This window comes from Mesoplodon mirus (assembly GCF_964341445.2).
Source record: "Mesoplodon mirus genome assembly, chromosome: 13".
In the NCBI taxonomy this organism is placed as follows: Eukaryota; Metazoa; Chordata; class Mammalia; order Artiodactyla; family Ziphiidae; genus Mesoplodon; species Mesoplodon mirus.
In genome coordinates, this window is record NC_138989.1 from 95,351,275 (window position 1) to 95,378,252 (window position 26,978).

At 43.2% G+C, this 26,978-nt stretch overlaps 1 long non-coding RNA gene across 1 annotated transcript in view; it reads right to left on the reverse strand.

The window, feature by feature from the left end:
• The window catches only part of LOC309814918, a 460,101-nt gene extending 439,075 nt beyond the window's left edge, over window positions 1-21,026 (reverse strand). Inside the window, exon 1 of the long non-coding RNA XR_014295775.1 lies at window positions 20,906-21,026. This is a non-coding gene — a long non-coding RNA (uncharacterized lncRNA). The remainder of the gene's footprint in view (window positions 1-20,905) is intronic.
• Window positions 21,027-26,978: the final 5,952 nt, after the last annotated feature.

Genomic DNA, 26,978 nt, shown 5'->3' on the forward strand with positions numbered 1-26,978 from the left:
ACAAAAAAGGAAAGAAAGGAAAAGAAGCAGAACACTAATGTGCGTAAAATATGCCTTTTGATACGGTCGTTTTGAAATATGGACGTCCTTTGAATTTTTTGGTCGATATGTGACCCCAGGATTTGTTTTCAGGGCAGGTGTCATTTACAGGCCTGCAATGATTTTGAATATCAACTGACCATTAGCGTTGGGATTAAAGCTGCTGTTGTGTGAAACGGCCACAAGGTGGCAGCAGTTCACCCTTACCAAATCTGGTTACTAGGGCAAGAGAGCCTCAGTGGAAGTGGTGTTCTAGATTGGAGTTTAGAATGGAATGTGCCAGGAGAAAGCCCCTCACGTTTGTCTCACTATTTCTTGTTCGTGTTTTTAATTTAATTTTTTATTTTTTATTACAGCAAGTTTGACTACAATGTTTGGCTTGTTGTAGGTGTGGAAGATGTGGTTCTTTTACACATATACAGATGACTGTTCTTCTTCGGATCCTTTTCCCATGTACGTTATGACAGAATGTTGAGTAGTCCTGTCTTGGTATTCTGTAGGTCTTTGGTGATTATATATGTCACCTGTGTTTGTATATGTCTGTTAACCCCGATATCGTAATGAAACCAATCCTCACACCTTTCCATTGGTGAACCATAAGTTTGTTTAATGAATCTGTGATTGCCCTTCTCCGTGGAAATATCTGCCCTGGTATCCATTTTTAGGTAACACCTATAAGTGATATGATATGATATGTGTCTTTCACTTTCTGACTTACTACAAGTCACGTGATTACTTCTAGACTCATCTACGGTGCTGCAAATGGCATTGTGTCCTTTTTTCCCTTGGCTTCTCTTCTGCCTTAGCGGGGTCCATTTTCAACAATGTGATTCCCTGAGGGTTGTGGATTAGCTGACTTGGGCAACCTTACCCTTCCGGCCCGCCCTCCCCAGGTGTGCCTCGTTGTGGTCAATATAAACAGAGCTCCAGGCAGCAATAGCCCCTGAAGCTGTGCCTGACTCCATATTCTCTGCCCCGTCAGCAGTCTCGGGGCTGTGCTGGTGGGAGGGAGTGAGGGGCCACAGCTTTGTGGGTGGCCCGGTGTGAGTGTGGTTCTGCTGGCCTTTCTGCAGGAGATGCCAGGCTGCCGCCTGTAAAGAAGAGGATGTGTCACCCATACCTTCCACTGGAATTTCTCTCCGGACAGAGGTGAGGAAGGAAAAAAGCAGTGGGGGCCGGGACAGGAGGGGTATCTCAGGCAGGGCAATGGAAAGCTTCTGGAAGAGCGCCAGGGTCCAGGACCACGCTGGCTGGCCTGCAGGCACCAAGTTGGCCTGCGTGCTGTCGCTGGTGTGGCTCCACGGTCCTTCCTCTAGGCTTTCAAGCCCTTGTACATATTCAGGTGTTTTACCTGGAAAGGGTGGGAACAGTTCAGCAGCAGCTGGCCTGGGGCTCAGCTCACGTTTACTCACAGATGCCTCGGCACGGTCCCCCAGCTTTGCAATGAGGACGCTCCTTGCGTGGGTGTTGGGTTGCTGGCTGTATGGGAGATGGTTCCCCACCTCTGACCAATTTCAGAATTGTTTACCACTGGAGCAAGTGCCGTGATAGGGTTTTCCTCTGTATAACTCGTGGGTTCAATTTTTTTTTCTTTTATGTTTCAAGTTAGATGTTATTCCTCTTTTATGTATTTATAGATATAAGCATGGAAATAATTCATTCCTATAAATACATCTGTGTGATGGGAAGAACTTTTTTCTGTTTTATTTTTAAATTTTATTTTTTAAAATTTTGAAATTTTATTTATTTTTTTATACAGCACGTTATTATTAGTTATGTATTTTATGCATATACATGTATACAGGTGAATCCCAAACTCCCAACTCATCCCACCACCACCACCCCATGGCTTCCCACACTTGGTGTCCATACGTTTGTTCTCTACCTCTGTGTCTCTATTTCTTCCCTGCAAACCAGTTCATCTGTACCATTTTTAGGCTCCACATATATGCATTAATATACAATATTTGTTTTCCTCTTTCAGACTTACTTCATTCTGTATGACAGTCTCTCGATCCATCGATGTCTCTACAAATGACCCAGTTTCATTCCTTTTTATGGCCGAGTCATATTCCATTTTATATATGTACCACATCTTTATCCATTCATCTGTCTGTGGGCATTTAGGTTGCTTCCATTACCTGGCTATTGTAAATAGTGCTGCAACGAACATTGTGGTGAATGTGCCTTTTTGAAATACGGTTTTCTCTGGGTATATGCCCAGAAGTGGGATTGCTGGATCAGATGGTAATTCTATTTCTAGTTTTTTTAAGGAAACTCCATACTGTTCTCCATAGTGACTGTATCAATTTACATTCCCACCAATAGTGGAAGAGGGCTCCTTTTGTCCACACCCTCCCCAGAATTGGTTGTTTGTAGATTTTCTGATGATGCCGATTCTAACAGGTGTGAGGTGATACCTCATTGTAGTTTTGATTTGCATTTCTCTAATAATTAGTGCTGTTGAGCAGCTTTTCATGTGCGTCTTGGCCATCTCTGTGTCTCCTTTGAAGAAACGTCTCTTTAGATCTTCTGCCCATTTTTTTTGGGTTGTTTGTTTTTTTAATATTAAGCTGCATGAGCTGTTTATATATATTGGAGATTAAACCTGTGTCCATTGATTCGTCTGCAACGATTTTCGCCCATTCTGAGGGATGCCTTTTTCCATTCCCGTGTTTTTTAACAAAAAAGGAAAGAAAGGAAAAGAAGCAGAACACTAATGTGCGTAAAATATGCGTTTTGAAACGGTCGTTTTGAAATATGGACGTCCTTTGAAATTTTTGGTCGATATGTGACCCCAGGATTTGTTTTCAGGGCAGGTGTCATTTACAGGCCTGCAATGATTTTGAATATCAACTGACCATTAGCGTTGGGATTAAAGCTGCTGTTGTGTGAAACGGCCACAAGGTGGCAGCAGTTCACCCTTACCAAATCTGGTTACTAGGGCAAGAGAGCCTCAGTGGAAGTGGTGTTCTAGATTGGAGTTTAGAATGGAATGTACCAGGAGAAAGCCCCTCACGTTTGTCTCACTACTTCTTGTTCGTGTTTTTAATTTAAGTTTTTATTTTTTATTACAGCAAGTTTGATTACAATGTTTGGCTTGTTGTAGGTGTGGAAGATGTGGTTCTTTTACACATATACAGATGACTGTTCTTCTTGGGATCCTTTTCCCATGTACGTTATGACAGAATGTTGAGTAGTCCTCTCTTGGTATTCTGTAGGTCTTTGGTGATTATATATGTCACCTGTGTTTGTATATGTCTGTTAACCCCGATATCGTAATGAAACCAATCCTCACACCTTTCCATTGGTGAACCATAAGTTTGTTTAATGAATCTGTGATTGCCCTTCTCCGTGGAAATATCTGCCCTGGTATCCATTTTTAGGTAACACCTATAAGTGATATGATATGATATGTGTCTTTCACTTTCTGACTTACTACAAGTCACGTGATTACTTCTAGACTCATCTACGGTGCTGCAAATGGCATTGTGTCCTTTTTTCCCTTGGCTTCTCTTCTGCCTTAGCGGGGTCCATTTTCAACAATGTGATTCCCTGAGGGTTGTGGATTAGCTGACCTGGGCAGCCTTACCCTGCCGGCCCGCCCTCCCCAGGTGTGCCTCGTTGAGGTCAATATAAACAGAGCTCCAGGCAGCAATAGCCCCTGAAGCTGTGCCTGACTCCATATTCTCTGCCCCGTCAGCAGTCTCGGGGCTGTGCTGGTGGGAGGGAGTGAGGGGCCACAGCTTTGTGGGTGGCCCGGTGTGAGTGTGGTTCTGCTGGCCTTTCTGCAGGAGTTGCCAGGCTGCCGCCTGTAAAGAAGAGGATGTGTCACCCATACCTTCCGCTGGAATTTCTCTCCGGACAGAGGTGAGGAAGGAAAAAAGCAGTGGGGGCCGGGACAGGAGGGGTATCTCAGGCAGGGCAATGGAAAGCTTCTGGAAGAGCGCCAGGGTCCAGGACCACGCTGGATGGCCTGCAGGCACCAAGTTGGCCTGCGTGCTGTCACTGGTGTGGCTCCACTGTCCTTCCTCTAGGCTTTCAAGCCCTTGTACATATTCAGGTGTTTTACCTGGAAAGGGTGGGAACAGTTCAGCAGCAGCTGGCCTGGGGCTCAGCTCACGTTTACTCACAGATGCCTCGGCACGGACCCCCAGCTTTGCAATGAGGACGCTCCTTGCGTGGGGGTTGGGTTGCTGGCTGTATGGGAGATGGTTCCCCACCTCTGACCAATTTCAGAATTGTTTACCACTGGAGCAAGTGCCGTGATAGGGTTTTCCTCTGTATAACTCGTGGGTTCAATTTTTTTTTCTTTTATGTTTCAAGTTAGATGTTATTCCTCTTTTATGTATTTATAGATATAAGCATGAAATAATTCATTCCTATAAATACATCTGTGTGATGGGAAGAACTTTTTTCTGTTTTATTTTTAAATTTTATTTTTTAAAATTTTGAAATTTTATTTATTTTTTTATACAGCACGTTATTATTAGTTATGTATTTTATGCATATACATGTATACAGGTGAATCCCAAACTCCCAACTCATCCCACCACCACCACCCCATGGCTTCCCACACTTGGTGTCCATACGTTTGTTCTCTACCTCTGTGTCTCTATTTCTTCCCTGCAAACCAGTTCATCTGTACCATTTTTAGGCTCCACATATATGCATTAATATACAATATTTGTTTTCCTCTTTCTGACTTACTTCATTCTGTATGACAGTCTCTCGATCCATCGATGTCTCTACAAATGACCCAGTTTCATTCCTTTTTATGGCCGAGTCATATTCCATTTTATATATGTACCACATCTTTATCCATTCATCTGTCTGTGGGCATTTAGGTTGCTTCCATTACCTGGCTATTGTAAATAGTGCTGCAACGAACATTGTGGTGAATGTGCCTTTTTGAAATACGGTTTTCTCTGGGTATATGCCCAGAAGTGGGATTGCTGGATCAGATGGTAATTCTATTTCTAGTTTTTTTAAGGAAACTCCATACTGTTCTCCATAGTGACTGTATCAATTTACATTCCCACCAATAGTGGAAGAGGGCTCCTTTTGTCCACACCCTCCCCAGAATTGGTTGTTTGTAGATTTTCTGATGATGCCGATTCTAACAGGTGTGAGGTGATACCTCATTGTAGTTTTGATTTGCATTTCTCTAATAATTAGTGCTGTTGAGCAGCTTTTCATGTGCGTCTTGGCCATCTCTGTGTCTCCTTTGAAGAAACGTCTCTTTAGATCTTCTGCCCATTTTTTTGGGTTGTTTGTTTTTTTAATATTAAGCTGCATGAGCTGTATATATATATTGGAGATTAAACCTCTGTCCATTGATTCGTCTGCAACGATTTTCGCCCATTCTGAGGGATGCCTTTTTCCATTCCCGTGTTTTATAACAAAAAAGGAAAGAAAGGAAAAGAAGCAGAACACTAATGTGCGTAAAATATGCCTTTTGATACGGTCGTTTTGAAATATGGACGTCCTTTGAATTTTTTGGTCGATATGTGACCCCAGGATTTGTTTTCAGGGCAGGTGTCATTTACAGGCCTGCAATGATTTTGAATATCAACTGACCATTAGCGTTGGGATTAAAGCTGCTGTTGTGTGAAACGGCCACAAGGTGGCAGCAGTTCACCCTTACCAAATCTGGTTACTAGGGCAAGAGAGCCTCAGTGGAAGTGGTGTTCTAGATTGGAGTTTAGAATGGAATGTGCCAGGAGAAAGCCCCTCACGTTTGTCTCACTATTTCTTGTTCGTGTTTTTAATTTAATTTTTTATTTTTTATTACAGCAAGTTTGACTACAATGTTTGGCTTGTTGTAGGTGTGGAAGATGTGGTTCTTTTACACATATACAGATGACTGTTCTTCTTGGGATCCTTTTCCCATGTACGTTATGACAGAATGTTGAGTAGTCCTGTCTTGGTATTCTGTAGGTCTTTGGTGATTATATATGTCACCTGTGTTTGTATATGTCTGTTAACCCCGATATCGTAATGAAACCTATCCTCACACCTTTCCATTGGTGAACCATAAGTTTGTTTAATGAATCTGTGATTGCCCTTCTCCGTGGAAATATCTGCCCTGGTATCCATTTTTAGGTAACACCTATAAGTGATATGATATGATATGTGTCTTTCACTTTCTGACTTACTACAAGTCACGTGATTACTTCTAGACTCATCTACGGTGCTGCAAATGGCATTGTGTCCTTTTTTCCCTTGGCTTCTCTTCTGCCTTAGCGGGGTCCATTTTCAACAATGTGATTCCCTGAGGGTTGTGGATTAGCTGACCTTGGCTGCCTTACACTGCCGGCTCGCTCTCCCCAGGTGTGCCTCGTTGAGGTCAATATAAACAGCGCTCCAGGCAGCAATAGCCCCTGAAGCTGTGCCTGACTCCATATTCTCTGCCCCGTCAGCAGTCTCGGGGCTGTGCTGGTGGGAGGGAGTGAGGGGCCACAGCTTTGTGGGTGGCCCGGTGTGAGTGGGGTTCTGCTGGCCTTTCTGCAGGAGTTGCCAGGCTGCCGCCTGTAAAGAAGAGGATGTGTCACCCATACCTTCCGCTGGAATTTCTCTCCGGACAGAGGTGAGGAAGGAAAAAAGCAGTGGGGGCCGGGACAGGAGGGGTATCTCAGGCAGGGTAATGGAAAGCTTCTGGAAGAGCGCCAGGGTCCAGGACCACGCTGGCTGGCCTGCAGGCACCAAGTTGGCCTGCGTGCTGTCGCTGGTGTGGCTCCACGGTCCTTCCTCTAGGCTTTCAAGCCCTTGTACATATTCAGGTGTTTTACCTGGAAAGGGTGGGAACAGTTCAGCAGCAGCTGGCCTGGGGCTCAGCTCACGTTTACTCACAGATGCCTCGGCACGGTCCCCCAGCTTTGCAATGAGGACGCTCCTTGCGTGGGGGGTGGGTTGCTGGCTGTATGGGAGATGGTTCCCCACCTCTGACCAATTTCAGAATTGTTTACCACTTGAGCAAGTGCCCTGATAGGGTTTTCCTCTGTATAACTCCTGGGTTCAAGTTTTTTTTTTCTTTTATGGTTCAAGTTAGATTTTATTCCCCTTTTATGTATTTATAGATATAAGCATGGAAATAATTCTTTCCTATAAATACATCTGTGTGATGGGAAGAATTTTTTCTGTTTTATTATTTAATTTTATTTTTTAAAATTTTGAAATTTAATTTTATTTATTTTTTTTATACAGCACGTTATTATTAGTTATGTATTTTATGTATATACGTGTATACAGGTCAATCCCAAACTCCCAACTCATCCCACCACCACCACCCCATGGCTTCCCACACTTGGTGTCCATACGTTTGTTCTCTATCTCTGTGTCTCTATTTCTTCCCTGCAAACCAGTTCATCTGTACCATTCTTAGGCTCCACATATATGCATTAATATACAATATTTGTTTTCCTCTTTCTGACTTACTTCATTCTGTATGACAGTCTCTCGATCCATCGATGTCTCTACAAATGACCCAGTTTCATTCCTTTTTATGGCCGAGTCATATTCCATTTTATATATGTACCACATCTTTATCCATTCATCTGTCTGTGGGCATTTAGGTTGCTTCCATTACCTGGCTATTGTAAATAGTGCTGCAACGAACATTGTGGTGAATGTGCCTTTTTGAAATACGGTTTTCTCTGGGTATATGCCCAGAAGTGGGATTGCTGGATCAGATGGTAATTCTATTTCTAGTTTTTTTAAGGAAACTCCATACTGTTCTCCATAGTGACTGTATCAATTTACATTCCCACCAATAGTGGAAGAGGGCTCCTTTTGTCCACACCCTCCCCAGAATTGGTTGTTTGTAGATTTTCTGATGATGCCGATTCTAACAGGTGTGAGGTGATACCTCATTGTAGTTTTGATTTGCATTTCTCTAATAATTAGTGCTGTTGAGCAGCTTTTCATGTGCGTCTTGGCCATCTCTGTGTCTCCTTTGAAGAAACGTCTCTTTAGATCTTCTGCCCATTTTTTTGGGGTTGTTTGTTTTTTTAATATTAAGCTGCATGAGCTGTATATATATATTGGAGATTAAACCTCTGTCCATTGATTCGTCTGCAACGATTTTCGCCCATTCTGAGGGATGCCTTTTTCCATTCCCGTGTTTTTTAACAAAAAAGGAAAGAAAGGAAAAGAAGCAGAACACTAATGTGCGTAAAATATGCCTTTTGAAACGGTCGTTTTGAAATATGGACGTCCTTTGAAATTTTTGGTCGATATGTGACCCAGGATTTGTTTTCAGGGCAGGTGTCATTTACAGGCCTGCAATGATTTTGAATATCAACTGACCATTAGCGTTGGGATTAAAGCTGCTGTTGTGTGAAACGGCCACAAGGTGGCAGCAGTTCATGCTTACCAAATCTGGTTACTAGGGCAAGAGAGCCTCAGTGGAAGTGGTGTTCTAGATTGGAGTTTAGAATGGAATGTACCAGGAGAAAGCCCCTCACGTTTGTCTCACTACTTCTTGTTCGTGTTTTTAATTTAAGTTTTTATTTTTTATTACAGCAAGTTTGATTACAATGTTTGGCTTGTAGGTGTGGAAGATGTGGTTCTTTTACACATATACAGATGACTGTTCTTCTTGGGATCCTTTTCCCATGTACGTTATGACAGAATGTTGAGTAGTCCTCTCTTGGTATTCTGTAGGTCTTTGGTGATTATATATGTCACCTGTGTTTGTATATGTCTGTTAACCCCGATATCGTAATGAAACCTATCCTCACACCTTTCCATTGGTGAACCATAAGTTTGTTTAATGAATCTGTGATTGCCCTTCTCCGTGGAAATATCTGCCCTGGTATCCATTTTTAGGTAACACCTATAAGTGATATGATATGATATGTGTCTTTCACTTTCTGACTTACTACAAGTCACGTGATTACTTCTAGACTCATCTACGGTGCTGCAAATGGCATTGTGTCCTTTTTTCCCTTGGCTTCTCTTCTGCCTTAGCGGGGTCCATTTTCAACAATGTGATTCCCTGAGGGTTGTGGATTAGCTGACCTGGGCAGCCTTACCCTGCCGGCCCGCCCTCCCCAGCTGTGCCTCGTTGAGGTCAATATAAACAGAGCTCCAGGCAGCAATAGCCCCTGAAGCTGTGCCTGACTCCATATTCTCTGCCCCATCAGCAGTCTCGGGGCTGTGCTGGTGGGAGGGAGTGAGGGGCCACAGCTTTGTGTGTGGCCCGGTGTGAGTGGGGTTCTGCTGGCCTTTCTGCAGGAGTTGCCAGGCTGCCGCCTGTAAAGAAGAGGATGTGTCACCCATACCTTCCGCTGGAATTTCTCTCTGGACAGAGGTGAGGAAGGAAAAAAGCAGTGGGGGCCGGGACAGGAGGGGTATCTCAGGCACGGCAATGGAAAGCTTCTGGAAGAGCGCCAGGGTCCAGGACCACGCTGGCTGTCCTGCAGGCACCAAGTTGGCCTGCGTGCTGTCGCTGGTGTGGCTCCACGGTCCTTCCTCTAGGCTTTCAAGCCCTTGTACATATTCAGGTGTTTTACCTGGAAAGGGTGGGAACAGTTCAGCAGCAGCTGGCCTGGGGCTCAGCTCACGTTTACTCACAGATGCCTCGGCACGGTCCCCCAGCTTTGCAATGAGGACGCTCCTTGCGTGGGGGGTGGGTTGCTGGCTGTATGGGAGATGGTTCCCCACCTCTGACCAATTTCAGAATTGTTTACCACTGGAGCAAGTGCCCTGATAGGGTTTTCCTCTGTATAACTCCTGGGTTCAGGTTTTTTTTTCTTTTATGGTTCAAGTTAGATTTTATTCCCCTTTTATGTATTTATAGATATAAGCATGGAAATAATTCTTTCCTATAAATACATCTGTGTGATGGGAAGAATTTTTTCTGTTTTATTTTTAAATTTTATTTTTTAAAATTTTGAAATTTAATTTTATTTATTTTTTTATACAGCACGTTATTATTAGTTATGTATTTTATGTATATACATGTATACAGGTCAATCCCAAACTCCCAACTCATCCCACCACCACCACCCCATGGCTTCCCACACTTGGTGTCCATACGTTTGTTCTCTACCTCTGTGTCTCTATTTCTTCCCTGCAAACCAGTTCATCTGTACCATTTTTAGGCTCCACATATATGCATTAATATACAATATTTGTTTTCCTCTTTCTGACTTACTTCATTCTGTATGACAGTCTCTCGATCCATCGATGTCTCTACAAATGACCCAGTTTCATTCCTTTTTATGGCCGAGTCATATTCCATTTTATATATGTACCACATCTTTATCCATTCATCTGTCTGTGGGCATTTAGGTTGCTTCCATTACCTGGCTATTGTAAATAGTGCTGCAACGAACATTGTGGTGAATGTGCCTTTTTGAAATACGGTTTTCTCTGGGTATATGCCCAGAAGTGGGATTGCTGGATCAGATGGTAATTCTATTTCTAGTTTTTTTAAGGAAACTCCATACTGTTCTCCATAGTGACTGTATCAATTTACATTCCCACCAATAGTGGAAGAGGGCTCCTTTTGTCCACACCCTCCCCAGAATTGGTTGTTTGTAGATTTTCTGATGATGCCGATTCTAACAGGTGTGAGGTGATACCTCATTGTAGTTTTGATTTGCATTTCTCTAATAATTAGTGCTGTTGAGCAGCTTTTCATGTGCGTCTTGGCCATCTCTGTGTCTCCTTTGAAGAAACGTCTCTTTAGATCTTCTGCCCATTTTTTTGGGTTGTTTGTTTTTTTAATATTAAGCTGCATGAGCTGTATATATATATTGGAGATTAAACCTCTGTCCATTGATTCGTCTGCAACGATTTTCGCCCATTCTGAGGGATGCCTTTTTCCATTCCCGTGTTTTATAACAAAAAAGGAAAGAAAGGAAAAGAAGCAGAACACTAATGTGCGTAAAATATGCCTTTTGATACGGTCGTTTTGAAATATGGACGTCCTTTGAATTTTTTGGTCGATATGTGACCCCAGGATTTGTTTTCAGGGCAGGTGTCATTTACAGGCCTGCAATGATTTTGAATATCAACTGACCATTAGCGTTGGGATTAAAGCTGCTGTTGTGTGAAACGGCCACAAGGTGGCAGCAGTTCACCCTTACCAAATCTGGTTACTAGGGCAAGAGAGCCTCAGTGGAAGTGGTGTTCTAGATTGGAGTTTAGAATGGAATGTGCCAGGAGAAAGCCCCTCACGTTTGTCTCACTATTTCTTGTTCGTGTTTTTAATTTAATTTTTTATTTTTTATTACAGCAAGTTTGACTACAATGTTTGGCTTGTTGTAGGTGTGGAAGATGTGGTTCTTTTACACATATACAGATGACTGTTCTTCTTCGGATCCTTTTCCCATGTACGTTATGACAGAATGTTGAGTAGTCCTGTCTTGGTATTCTGTAGGTCTTTGGTGATTATATATGTCACCTGTGTTTGTATATGTCTGTTAACCCCGATATCGTAATGAAACCAATCCTCACACCTTTCCATTGGTGAACCATAAGTTTGTTTAATGAATCTGTGATTGCCCTTCTCCGTGGAAATATCTGCCCTGGTATCCATTTTTAGGTAACACCTATAAGTGATATGATATGATATGTGTCTTTCACTTTCTGACTTACTACAAGTCACGTGATTACTTCTAGACTCATCTACGGTGCTGCAAATGGCATTGTGTCCTTTTTTCCCTTGGCTTCTCTTCTGCCTTAGCGGGGTCCATTTTCAACAATGTGATTCCCTGAGGGTTGTGGATTAGCTGACTTGGGCAACCTTACCCTTCCGGCCCGCCCTCCCCAGGTGTGCCTCGTTGTGGTCAATATAAACAGAGCTCCAGGCAGCAATAGCCCCTGAAGCTGTGCCTGACTCCATATTCTCTGCCCCGTCAGCAGTCTCGGGGCTGTGCTGGTGGGAGGGAGTGAGGGGCCACAGCTTTGTGGGTGGCCCGGTGTGAGTGTGGTTCTGCTGGCCTTTCTGCAGGAGATGCCAGGCTGCCGCCTGTAAAGAAGAGGATGTGTCACCCATACCTTCCACTGGAATTTCTCTCCGGACAGAGGTGAGGAAGGAAAAAAGCAGTGGGGGCCGGGACAGGAGGGGTATCTCAGGCAGGGCAATGGAAAGCTTCTGGAAGAGCGCCAGGGTCCAGGACCACGCTGGCTGGCCTGCAGGCACCAAGTTGGCCTGCGTGCTGTCGCTGGTGTGGCTCCACGGTCCTTCCTCTAGGCTTTCAAGCCCTTGTACATATTCAGGTGTTTTACCTGGAAAGGGTGGGAACAGTTCAGCAGCAGCTGGCCTGGGGCTCAGCTCACGTTTACTCACAGATGCCTCGGCACGGTCCCCCAGCTTTGCAATGAGGACGCTCCTTGCGTGGGTGTTGGGTTGCTGGCTGTATGGGAGATGGTTCCCCACCTCTGACCAATTTCAGAATTGTTTACCACTGGAGCAAGTGCCGTGATAGGGTTTTCCTCTGTATAACTCGTGGGTTCAATTTTTTTTTCTTTTATGTTTCAAGTTAGATGTTATTCCTCTTTTATGTATTTATAGATATAAGCATGGAAATAATTCATTCCTATAAATACATCTGTGTGATGGGAAGAACTTTTTTCTGTTTTATTTTTAAATTTTATTTTTTAAAATTTTGAAATTTTATTTATTTTTTTATACAGCACGTTATTATTAGTTATGTATTTTATGCATATACATGTATACAGGTGAATCCCAAACTCCCAACTCATCCCACCACCACCACCCCATGGCTTCCCACACTTGGTGTCCATACGTTTGTTCTCTACCTCTGTGTCTCTATTTCTTCCCTGCAAACCAGTTCATCTGTACCATTTTTAGGCTCCACATATATGCATTAATATACAATATTTGTTTTCCTCTTTCTGACTTACTTCATTCTGTATGACAGTCTCTCGATCCATCGATGTCTCTACAAATGACCCAGTTTCATTCCTTTTTATGGCCGAGTCATATTCCATTTTATATATGTACCACATCTTTATCCATTCATCTGTCTGTGGGCATTTAGGTTGCTTCCATTACCTGGCTATTGTAAATAGTGCTGCAACGAACATTGTGGTGAATGTGCCTTTTTGAAATACGGTTTTCTCTGGGTATATGCCCAGAAGTGGGATTGCTGGATCAGATGGTAATTCTATTTCTAGTTTTTTTAAGGAAACTCCATACTGTTCTCCATAGTGACTGTATCAATTTACATTCCCACCAATAGTGGAAGAGGGCTCCTTTTGTCCACACCCTCCCCAGAATTGGTTGTTTGTAGATTTTCTGATGATGCCGATTCTAACAGGTGTGAGGTGATACCTCATTGTAGTTTTGATTTGCATTTCTCTAATAATTAGTGCTGTTGAGCAGCTTTTCATGTGCGTCTTGGCCATCTCTGTGTCTCCTTTGAAGAAACGTCTCTTTAGATCTTCTGCCCATTTTTTTTGGGTTGTTTGTTTTTTTAATATTAAGCTGCATGAGCTGTTTATATATATTGGAGATTAAACCTGTGTCCATTGATTCGTCTGCAACGATTTTCGCCCATTCTGAGGGATGCCTTTTTCCATTCCCGTGTTTTTTAACAAAAAAGGAAAGAAAGGAAAAGAAGCAGAACACTAATGTGCGTAAAATATGCGTTTTGAAACGGTCGTTTTGAAATATGGACGTCCTTTGAAATTTTTGGTCGATATGTGACCCCAGGATTTGTTTTCAGGGCAGGTGTCATTTACAGGCCTGCAATGATTTTGAATATCAACTGACCATTAGCGTTGGGATTAAAGCTGCTGTTGTGTGAAACGGCCACAAGGTGGCAGCAGTTCACCCTTACCAAATCTGGTTACTAGGGCAAGAGAGCCTCAGTGGAAGTGGTGTTCTAGATTGGAGTTTAGAATGGAATGTACCAGGAGAAAGCCCCTCACGTTTGTCTCACTACTTCTTGTTCGTGTTTTTAATTTAAGTTTTTATTTTTTATTACAGCAAGTTTGATTACAATGTTTGGCTTGTTGTAGGTGTGGAAGATGTGGTTCTTTTACACATATACAGATGACTGTTCTTCTTGGGATCCTTTTCCCATGTACGTTATGACAGAATGTTGAGTAGTCCTCTCTTGGTATTCTGTAGGTCTTTGGTGATTATATATGTCACCTGTGTTTGTATATGTCTGTTAACCCCGATATCGTAATGAAACCAATCCTCACACCTTTCCATTGGTGAACCATAAGTTTGTTTAATGAATCTGTGATTGCCCTTCTCCGTGGAAATATCTGCCCTGGTATCCATTTTTAGGTAACACCTATAAGTGATATGATATGATATGTGTCTTTCACTTTCTGACTTACTACAAGTCACGTGATTACTTCTAGACTCATCTACGGTGCTGCAAATGGCATTGTGTCCTTTTTTCCCTTGGCTTCTCTTCTGCCTTAGCGGGGTCCATTTTCAACAATGTGATTCCCTGAGGGTTGTGGATTAGCTGACCTGGGCAGCCTTACCCTGCCGGCCCGCCCTCCCCAGGTGTGCCTCGTTGAGGTCAATATAAACAGAGCTCCAGGCAGCAATAGCCCCTGAAGCTGTGCCTGACTCCATATTCTCTGCCCCGTCAGCAGTCTCGGGGCTGTGCTGGTGGGAGGGAGTGAGGGGCCACAGCTTTGTGGGTGGCCCGGTGTGAGTGTGGTTCTGCTGGCCTTTCTGCAGGAGTTGCCAGGCTGCCGCCTGTAAAGAAGAGGATGTGTCACCCATACCTTCCGCTGGAATTTCTCTCCGGACAGAGGTGAGGAAGGAAAAAAGCAGTGGGGGCCGGGACAGGAGGGGTATCTCAGGCAGGGCAATGGAAAGCTTCTGGAAGAGCGCCAGGGTCCAGGACCACGCTGGATGGCCTGCAGGCACCAAGTTGGCCTGCGTGCTGTCACTGGTGTGGCTCCACTGTCCTTCCTCTAGGCTTTCAAGCCCTTGTACATATTCAGGTGTTTTACCTGGAAAGGGTGGGAACAGTTCAGCAGCAGCTGGCCTGGGGCTCAGCTCACGTTTACTCACAGATGCCTCGGCACGGACCCCCAGCTTTGCAATGAGGACGCTCCTTGCGTGGGGGTTGGGTTGCTGGCTGTATGGGAGATGGTTCCCCACCTCTGACCAATTTCAGAATTGTTTACCACTGGAGCAAGTGCCGTGATAGGGTTTTCCTCTGTATAACTCGTGGGTTCAATTTTTTTTTCTTTTATGTTTCAAGTTAGATGTTATTCCTCTTTTATGTATTTATAGATATAAGCATGAAATAATTCATTCCTATAAATACATCTGTGTGATGGGAAGAACTTTTTTCTGTTTTATTTTTAAATTTTATTTTTTAAAATTTTGAAATTTTATTTATTTTTTTATACAGCACGTTATTATTAGTTATGTATTTTATGCATATACATGTATACAGGTGAATCCCAAACTCCCAACTCATCCCACCACCACCACCCCATGGCTTCCCACACTTGGTGTCCATACGTTTGTTCTCTACCTCTGTGTCTCTATTTCTTCCCTGCAAACCAGTTCATCTGTACCATTTTTAGGCTCCACATATATGCATTAATATACAATATTTGTTTTCCTCTTTCTGACTTACTTCATTCTGTATGACAGTCTCTCGATCCATCGATGTCTCTACAAATGACCCAGTTTCATTCCTTTTTATGGCCGAGTCATATTCCATTTTATATATGTACCACATCTTTATCCATTCATCTGTCTGTGGGCATTTAGGTTGCTTCCATTACCTGGCTATTGTAAATAGTGCTGCAACGAACATTGTGGTGAATGTGCCTTTTTGAAATACGGTTTTCTCTGGGTATATGCCCAGAAGTGGGATTGCTGGATCAGATGGTAATTCTATTTCTAGTTTTTTTAAGGAAACTCCATACTGTTCTCCATAGTGACTGTATCAATTTACATTCCCACCAATAGTGGAAGAGGGCTCCTTTTGTCCACACCCTCCCCAGAATTGGTTGTTTGTAGATTTTCTGATGATGCCGATTCTAACAGGTGTGAGGTGATACCTCATTGTAGTTTTGATTTGCATTTCTCTAATAATTAGTGCTGTTGAGCAGCTTTTCATGTGCGTCTTGGCCATCTCTGTGTCTCCTTTGAAGAAACGTCTCTTTAGATCTTCTGCCCATTTTTTTGGGTTGTTTGTTTTTTTAATATTAAGCTGCATGAGCTGTTTATATATATTGGAGATTAAACCTCTGTCCATTGATTCGTCTGCAACGATTTTCGCCCATTCTGAGGGATGCCTTTTTCCATTCCCGTGTTTTTTAACAAAAAAGGAAAGAAAGGAAAAGAAGCAGAACACTAATGTGCGTAAAATATGCCTTTTGAAACGGTCATTTTGAAATATGGACGTCCTTTGAAATTTTTGGTCGATATGTGACCCCAGGATTTGTTTTCAGGGCAGGTGTCATTTACAGGCCTGCAATGATTTTGAATATCAACTGACCATTAGCGTTGGGATTAAAGCTGCTGTTGTGTGAAACGGCCACAAGGTGGCAGCAGTTCACCCTTACCAAATCTGGTTACTAGGGCAAGAGAGCCTCAGTGGAAGTGGTGTTCTAGATTGGAGTTTAGAATGGAATGTACCAGGAGAAAGCCCCTCACGTTTGTCTCACTACTTCTTGTTCGTGTTTTTAATTTAAGTTTTTATTTTTTATTACAGCAAGTTTGATTACAATGTTTGGCTTGTTGTAGGTCTGGAAGATGTGGTTCTTTTACACATATACAGATGACTGTTCTTCTTGGGATCCTTTTCCCATGTACGTTATGACAGAATGTTGAGTAGTCCTCTCTTGGTATTCTGTAGGTCTTTGGTGATTATATATGTCACCTGTGTTTGTATATGTCTGTTAACCCCGATATCGTAATGAAACCAATCCTCACACCTTTCCATTGGTGAACCATAAGTTTGTTTAATGAATCTGTGATTGCCCTTCTCCGTGGAAATATCTGCCCTGGTATCCATTTTTAGGTAACACCTATAAGTGATATGATATGATATGTGTCTTTCACTTTCTGACTTACTACAAGTCACGTGATTACTTCTAGACTCATCTACGGTGCTGCAAATGGCATTGTGTCCTTTTTTCCCTTGGCTTCTCTTCTGCCTTGGCGGGGTCCATTTTCAACAATGTGATTCCCTGAGGGTTGTGGATTAGCTGACCTGGGCAGCCTTACCCTGCCGGCCCGCTCTCCCCAGGTGTGCCTCGTTGAGGTCAATATAAACAGAGCTCCAGGCAGCAATAGCCCCTGAAGCTGTGCCTGGCTGCATATTCTCTGCCCCGTCAGCAGTCTCGGGGCTGTGCTGGTGGGAGGGAGTGAGGGGCCACTTCTTTGTGGGTGGCCCGGTGTGAGTGGGGTTCTGCTGGCCTTTCTGCAGGAGTTGCCAGGCTGCCGCCTGTAAAGAAGAGGATGTGTCACCCATACCTTCCGCTGGAATTTCTCTCCGGACAGAGGTGAGGAAGGAAAAAAGCAGTGGGGGCCGGGACAGGAGGGGTATCTGAGGCAGGGCAATGGAAAGCTTCTGGAAGAGCGCCAGGGTCCAGGACCACGGTGGCTGGCCTGCAGGCACCAAGTTGGCCTGCGTGCTGTCGCTGGTGTGGCTCCACGGTCCTTCCTCTAGGCTTTCAAGCCCTTGTACATATTCAGGTGTTTTACCTGGAAAGGGTGGGAACAGTTCAGCAGCAGCTGGCCTGGGGCTCAGCTCACGTTTTCTCACAGATGCCTCGGCACGGTCCCCCAGCTTTGCAATGAGGACGCTCCTTGCGTGGGTGTTGGGTTGCTGGCTGTATGGGAGATGGTTCCCCACCTCTGACCAATTTCAGAATTGTTTACCACTGGAGCAAGTGCCGTGATAGGGTTTTCCTCTGTATAACTCGTGGGTTCACTTTTTTTTTCTTTTATGTTTCAAGTTAGATGTTATTCCTCTTTTATGTATTTATAGATATAAGCATGGAAATAATTCATTCCTATAAATACATCTGTGTGACTGGAAGAACTTTTTTCTGTTTTATTTTTAAATTTTATTTTTTAAAATTTTGAAATTTTATTTATTTTTTTATACAGCACGTTATTATTAGTTATGTATTTTATGCATATACATGTATACAGGTCAATCCCAAACTCCCAACTCATCCCACCACCACCACCCCATGGCTTCCCACACTTGGTGTCCATACGTTTGTTCTCTACCTCTGTGTCTCTATTTCTTCCCTGCAAACCAGTTCATCTGTACCATTTTTAGGCTCCACATATATGCATTAATATACAATATTTGTTTTCCTCTTTCTGACTTACTTCATTCTGTTTGACAGTCTCTCGATCCATCGATGTCTCTACAAATGACCCAGTTTCATTCCTTTTTATGGCCGAGTAATATTCCATTTTATATATGTACCACATCTTTATCCATTCATCTGTCTGTGGGCATTTAGGTTGCTTCCATTACCTGGCTATTGTAAATAGTGCTGCAACGAACATTGTGGTGAATGTGCCTTTTTGAAATACGGTTTTCTCTGGGTATATGCCCAGAAGTGGGATTGCTGGATCAGATGGTAATTCTATTTCTAGTTTTTTTAAGGAAACTCCATACTGTTCTCCATAGTGACTGTATCAATTTACATTCCCACCCATAGTGGAAGAGGGCTCCTTTTGTCCACACCCTCCCCAGAATTGGTTGTTTGTAGATTTTCTGATGATGCCGATTCTAACAGGTGTGAGGTGATACCTCATTGTAGTTTTGATTTGCATTTCTCTAATAATTAGTGCTGTTGAGCAGCTTTTCATGTGTGTCTTGGCCATCTCTGTGTCTCCTTTGAAGAAACGTCTCTTTAGATCTTCTGCCCATTTTTTTGGGTTGTTTGTTTTTTTTAATATTAAGCTGCATGAGCTGTATATATATATTGGAGATTAAACCTCTGTCCATTGATTCGTCTGCAACGATTTTCGCCCATTCTGTGGGATGCCTTTTTCCATTCCCGTGTTTTCTAACAAAAAAGGAAAGAAAGGAAAAGAAGCAGAACACTAATGTGCGTAAAATATGCCTTTTGAAACGGTCGTTTTGAAATATGGACGTCCTTTGAAATTTTTGGTCGATATGTGACCCCAGGATTTGTTTTCAGGGCAGGTGTCATTTACAGGCCTGCAATGATTTTGAATATCAACTGACCATTAGCGTTGGGATTAAAGCTGCTGTTGTGTGAAACGGCCACAAGGTGGCAGCAGTTCACCCTTACCAAATCTGGTTACTAGGGCAAGAGAGCCTCAGTGGAAGTGGTGTTCTAGATTGGAGTTTAGAATGGAATGTGCCAGGAGAAAGCCCCTCACGTTTGTCTCACTATTTCTTGTTCGTGTTTTTAATTTAATTTTTTATTTTTTATTACAGCAAGTTTGACTACAATGTTTGGCTTGTTGTAGGTGTGGAAGATGTGGTTCTTTTACACATATACAGATGACTGTTCTTCTTGGGATCCTTTTCCCATGTACGTTATGACAGAATGTTGAGTAGTCCTCTCTTGATATTCTGTAGGTCTTTGGTGATTATATATGTCACCTGTGTTTGTATATGTCTGTTAACCCAGATATCATAATGAAATCAATCCTCACACCTTTCTATTGGTGAACCATAAGTTTGTTTAATGAATCTGTGATTGCCCTTCTCCGTGGAAATATCTGCCCTGGTATCCATTTTTAGGTAACACCTATAAGTGATATGATATGATATGTGTCTTTCACTTTCTGACTTACTACAAGTCACGTGATTACTTCTAGACTCATCTACGGTGCTGCAAATGGCATTGCGTCCTTTTTTCCCTTGGCTTCTCTTCTGCCTTAGCGGGGTCCATTTTCAACAATGTGATTCCCTGAGGGTTGTGGATTAGCTGACCTGGGCAGCCTTACCCTGCCGGCCCGCCCTCCCCAGGTGTGCCTCGTTGAGGTCAATATAAACAGAGCTCCAGGCAGCAATAGCCCCTGAAGCTGTGCCTGACTCCATATTCTCTGCCCCGTCAGCAGTCTCGGGGCTTTCCTGGTGGGAGGGAGTGAGGGGCCACAGCTTTGTGGGTGGCCCGGTGTGAGTGGGGTTCTGCTGGCCTTTCTGCAGGAGTTGCCAGGCTGCCGCCTGTAAAGAAGAGGATGTGTCACCCATACCTTCCGCTGGAATTTCTCTCCGGAGAAAGGTGAGGAAGGAAAAAAGCAGTGGGGTCCGGGACAGGATGGGTATCTCAGGCAGGGCACTGGAAAGCTTCTGGAAGAGCGCCCGGGGCCAGGACCACGCTGGCTGGCCTGCAGGCACCAAGTTGGCCTGCGTGCTGTCGCTGGTGTGGCTCCACTGTCCTTCCTCTAGGCTTTCAAACCCTTGTACATATTCAGGTGTTTTACCTGGAAAGGGTGGGAACAGATCAGAAGCAGCTGGCCTGGGGCTCAGCTCACGTTTACTCACAGATGCCTCGGCATGGTCCCCCAGCTTTTCAATGAGGACGCTCCTTGTGTGGGGGGTGGGTGGCTGGCGGTATGGGAGATGGTTCCCCACCTCTGACCAATTTCAGAATTGTTTACCGCTGGAGCAAGTGCCGTGATAGGGTTTTCCTCTGTATAACTCGTGGGTTCATTTTTTTTTCTTTTATGTTTCAAGTTAGATGTTATTCCTCTTTTATGTATTTATAGATATAAGCATGGAAATAATTCATTCCTGTAAATACATCTGTGTGACGGGAAGAACTTTTTTCTGTTTTATTTTTAAATTTTATTTTTTAAAATTTTGAAATTTTATTTATTTTTTTATACAGCACGTTATTATTAGTTATGTATTTTATGCATATACATGTATACAGGTCAATCCCAAACTCCCAAATCATCCCACCACCACCACCCCATGGCTTCCCACACTTGGTGTCCATACGTTTGTTCTCTACCTCTGTGTCTCTATTTCTTCCCTGCAAACCAGTTCATCTGTACCATTTTTAGGCTCCACATATATGCATTAATAGACAATATTTGTTTTCCTCTTTCTGACTTACTTCATTCTGTATGACAGTCTCTCGATCCATCGATGTCTCTACAAATGACCCAGTTTCATTCCTTTTTATGGCCGAGTCATATTCCATTTTATATATGTACCACATCTTTATCCATTCATCTGTCTGTGGGCATTTAGGTTGCTTCCATTACCTGGCTATTGTAAATAGTGCTGCAACGAACATTGTGGTGAATGTGCCTTTTTGAAATACGGTTTTCTCTGGGTATATGCCCAGAAGTGGGATTGCTGGATCAGATGGTAATTCTATTTCTAGTTTTTTTAAGGAAACTCCATACTGTTCTCCATAGTGACTGTATCAATTTACATTCCCACCAATAGTGGAAGAGGGCTCCTTTTGTCCACACCCTCCCCAGAATTGGTTGTTTGTAGATTTTCTGATGATGCCGATTCTAACAGGTGTGAGGTGATACCTCATTGTAGTTTTGATTTGCATTTCTCTAATAATTAGTGCTGTTGAGCAGCTTTTCATGTGCGTCTTGGCCATCTCTGTGTCTCCTTTGAAGAAACGTCTCTTTAGATCTTCTGCCCATTTTTTTTGGGTTGTTTGTTTTTTTAATATTAAGCTGCATGAGCTGTATATATATATTGGAGATTAAACCTCTGTCCATTGATTCGTCTGCAACGATTTTCGCCCATTCTGAGGGATGCCTTTTTCATTCCCGTGTTTTTTAACAAAAAAGGAAAGAAAGGAAAAGAAGCAGAACACTAATGTGCGTAAAATATGCCTTTTGAAACGGTCGTTTTGAAATATGGACGTCCTTTGAATTTTTTGGTCGATATGTGACCCCAGGATTTGTTTTCAGGGCAGGTGTCATTTACAGGCCTGCAATGATTTTGAATATCAACTGACCATTAGCGTTGGGATTAAAGCTGCTGTTGTGTGAAACGGCCACAAGGTGGCAGCAGTTCACCCTTACCAAATCTGGTTACTAGGGCAAGAGAGCCTCAGTGGAAGTGGTGTTCTAGATTGGAGTTTAGAATGGAATGTGCCAGGAGAAAGCCCCTCACGTTTGTCTCACTATTTTTTGTTCGTGTTTTTAATTTAATTTTTTATTTTTTATTACAGCAAGTTTGACTACAATGTTTGGCTTGTTGTAGGTGTGGAAGATGTGGTTCTTTTACACATATACAGATGACTGTTCTTCTTGGGATCCTTTTCCCATGTACGTTATGACAGAATGTTGAGAAGTCCTCTCTTGATATTCTGTAGGTCTTTGGTGATTATATATGTCACCTGTGTTTGTATATGTCTGTTAACCCCGATATCATAATGAAATCAATCCTCACACCTTTCTATTGGTGAACCATAAGTTTGTTTAATGAATCTGTGATTGCCCTTCTCCGTGGAAATATCTGCCCTGGTATCCATTTTTAGGTAACACCTATAAGTGATATGATATGATATGTGTCTTTCACTTTCTGACTTACTACAAGTCACGTGATTACTTCTAGACTCATCTACGGTGCTGCAAATGGCATTGCGTCCTTTTTTCCCTTGGCTTCTCTTCTGCCTTAGCGGGGTCCATTTTCAACAATGTGATTCCCTGAGGGTTGTGGATTAGCTGACCTGGGCAGCCTTACCCTGCCGGCCCGCCCTCCCCAGGTGTGCCTCGTTGAGATCAATATAAACAGAGCTCCAGGCAGCAATAGCCCCTGAAGCTGTGCCTGACTCCATATTCTCTGCCCCGTCAGCAGTCTCGGGGCTTTCCTGGTGGGAGGGAGTGAGGGGCCACAGCTTTGTGGGTGGCCCGGTGTGAGTGGGGTTCTGCTGGCCTTTCTGCAGGAGTTGCCAGGCTGCCGCCTGTAAAGAAGAGGATGTGTCACCCATACCTTCCGCTGGAATTTCTCTCCGGACAAAGGTGAGGAAGGAAAAAAGCAGTGGGGTCCGGGACAGGATGGGTATCTCAGGCAGGGCAATGGAAAGCTTCTGGAAGAGCACCCGGGGCCAGGACCATGCTGGCTGGCCTGCAGGCACCAAGTTGGCCTGCGTGCTGTCGCTGGTGTGGCTCCACTGTCCTTCCTCTAGGCTTTCAAACCCTTGTACATATTCAGGTGTTTTACCTGGAAAGGGTGGGAACAGATCAGAAGCAGCTGGCCTGGGGCTCAGCTCACGTTTACTCACAGATGCCTCGGCATGGTCCCCCAGCTTTTCAATGAGGACGCTCCTTGTGTGGGGGGTGGGTGGCTGGCGGTATGGGAGATGGTTCCCCACCTCTGACCAATTTCAGAATTGTTTACCGCTGGAGCAAGTGCCGTGATAGGGTTTTCCTCTGTATAACTCGTGGGTTCAATTTTTTTTTCTTTTTTGGTTCAAGTTAGATTTTATTCCTCTTTTATGTATTTATAAATATAAGCATGGAAATAATTCATTCCTATAAATACAACTGTGTGACGGGAAGAATTTTTTCTGTTTTATTTTTAAATTTTATTTTTTTAAATTTTGAAATTTAATTTTATTTATGTTTTTATACAGCACGTTATTATTTGTTATGTATTTTATGCATATACATGTATACAGGTCAATCCCAATCTCCCAACTCATCCCACCACCACCACCCCATGGATTCCCACACTTGGTGTCCATAGGTTTGTTCTCTACCTCTGTTTCTCTATTTCTTCCCTGCAAACCAGTTCATCTGTACCATTTTTAGGCTCCACATATATGCATTAATATACAATATTTGTTTTCCTCTTTCTGACTTACTTAATTCTGTATGACAGTCTCTCGATCCATCGATGTCTCTACAAATGACCCAGTTTCATTCGTTTTTATGGCCGAGTAATATTCCATTTTATATATGTACCACATCTTTATCCATTCATCTGTCTGTGGGCATTTAGGTTGCTTCCATTACCTGGCTATTGTAAATAGTGCTGCAACGAACATTGTGGTGAATGTGCCTTTTTGAAATACGGTTTTCTCTGGGTATATGCCCAGAAGTGGGATTGCTGGATCAGATGGTAATTCTATTTCTAGTTTTTTAAGGAAACTCCATACTGTTCTCCATAGTGACTGTATCAATTTACATTCCCACCAATAGTGGAAGAGGGCTCCTTTTGTCCACACCCTCCCCAGAATTGGTTGTTTGTAGATTTTCTGATGATGCCGATTCTAACAGGTGTGAGGTGGTACCTCATTGTAGTTTTGATTTGCATTTCTCTAATAATTAGTGCTGTTGAGCAGCTTTTCATGTGCGTCTTGGCCATCTCTGTGTCTCCTTTGAAGAAACGTCTCTTTAGATCTTCTGCCCATTTTTTTGGGTTGTTTGTTTTTTTAATATTAAGCTGCATGAGCTGTATATATATATTGGAGATTAAACCTCTGTCCATTGATTCGTCTGCAACGATTTTCGCCCATTCTGTGGGATGCCTTTTTCCATTCCCGTGTTTTCTAACAAAAAAGGAAAGAAAGGAAAAGAAGCAGAACACTAATGTGCGTAAAATATGCCTTTTGAAACGGTCGTTTTGAAATATGGACGTCCTTTGAAATTTTTGGTCGATATGTGACCCCAGGATTTGTTTTCAGGGCAGGTGTCATTTACAGGCCTGCAATGATTTTGAATATCAACTGACCATTAGCGTTGGGATTAAAGCTGCTGTTGTGTGAAACGGCCACAAGGTGGCAGCAGTTCACCCTTACCAAATCTGGTTACTAGGGCAAGAGAGCCTCAGTGGAAGTGGTGTTCTAGATTGGAGTTTAGAATGGAATGTGCCAGGAGAAAGCCCCTCACGTTTGTCTCACTATTTCTTGTTCGTGTTTTTAATTTAATTTTTTATTTTTTATTACAGCAAGTTTGACTACAATGTTTGGCTTGTTGTAGGTGTGGAAGATGTGGTTCTTTTACACATATACAGATGACTGTTCTTCTTGGGATCCTTTTCCCATGTACGTTATGACAGAATGTTGAGTAGTCCTCTCTTGATATTCTGTAGGTCTTTGGTGATTATATATGTCACCTGTGTTTGTATATGTCTGTTAACCCAGATATCATAATGAAATCAATCCTCACACCTTTCTATTGGTGAACCATAAGTTTGTTTAATGAATCTGTGATTGCCCTTCTCCGTGGAAATATCTGCCCTGGTATCCATTTTTAGGTAACACCTATAAGTGATATGATATGATATGTGTCTTTCACTTTCTGACTTACTACAAGTCACGTGATTACTTCTAGACTCATCTACGGTGCTGCAAATGGCATTGCGTCCTTTTTTCCCTTGGCTTCTCTTCTGCCTTAGCGGGGTCCATTTTCAACAATGTGATTCCCTGAGGGTTGTGGATTAGCTGACCTGGGCAGCCTTACCCTGCCGGCCCGCCCTCCCCAGGTGTGCCTCGTTGAGGTCAATATAAACAGAGCTCCAGGCAGCAATAGCCCCTGAAGCTGTGCCTGACTCCATATTCTCTGCCCCGTCAGCAGTCTCGGGGCTTTCCTGGTGGGAGGGAGTGAGGGGCCACAGCTTTGTGGGTGGCCCGGTGTGAGTGGGGTTCTGCTGGCCTTTCTGCAGGAGTTGCCAGGCTGCCGCCTGTAAAGAAGAGGATGTGTCACCCATACCTTCCGCTGGAATTTCTCTCCGGAGAAAGGTGAGGAAGGAAAAAAGCAGTGGGGTCCGGGACAGGATGGGTATCTCAGGCAGGGCACTGGAAAGCTTCTGGAAGAGCGCCCGGGGCCAGGACCACGCTGGCTGGCCTGCAGGCACCAAGTTGGCCTGCGTGCTGTCGCTGGTGTGGCTCCACTGTCCTTCCTCTAGGCTTTCAAACCCTTGTACATATTCAGGTGTTTTACCTGGAAAGGGTGGGAACAGATCAGAAGCAGCTGGCCTGGGGCTCAGCTCACGTTTACTCACAGATGCCTCGGCATGGTCCCCCAGCTTTTCAATGAGGACGCTCCTTGTGTGGGGGGTGGGTGGCTGGCGGTATGGGAGATGGTTCCCCACCTCTGACCAATTTCAGAATTGTTTACCGCTGGAGCAAGTGCCGTGATAGGGTTTTCCTCTGTATAACTCGTGGGTTCATTTTTTTTTCTTTTATGTTTCAAGTTAGATGTTATTCCTCTTTTATGTATTTATAGATATAAGCATGGAAATAATTCATTCCTGTAAATACATCTGTGTGACGGGAAGAACTTTTTTCTGTTTTATTTTTAAATTTTATTTTTTAAAATTTTGAAATTTTATTTATTTTTTTATACAGCACGTTATTATTAGTTATGTATTTTATGCATATACATGTATACAGGTCAATCCCAAACTCCCAAATCATCCCACCACCACCACCCCATGGCTTCCCACACTTGGTGTCCATACGTTTGTTCTCTACCTCTGTGTCTCTATTTCTTCCCTGCAAACCAGTTCATCTGTACCATTTTTAGGCTCCACATATATGCATTAATATACAATATTTGTTTTCCTCTTTCTGACTTACTTCATTCTGTATGACAGTCTCTCGATCCATCGATGTCTCTACAAATGACCCAGTTTCATTCCTTTTTATGGCCGAGTCATATTCCATTTTATATATGTACCACATCTTTATCCATTCATCTGTCTGTGGGCACTTAGGTTGCTTCCATTACCTGGCTATTGTAAATAGTGCTGCAACGAACATTGTGGTGAATGTGCCTTTTTGAAATACGGTTTTCTCTGGGTATATGCCCAGAAGTGGGATTGCTGGATCAGATGGTAATTCTATTTCTAGTTTTTTTAAGGAAACTCCATACTGTTCTCCATAGTGACTGTATCAATTTACATTCCCACCCATAGTGGAAGAGGGCTCCTTTTGTCCACACCCTCCCCAGAATTGGTTGTTTGTAGATTTTCTGATGATGCCGATTCTAACAGGTGTGAGGTGATACCTCATTGTAGTTTTGATTTGCATTTCTC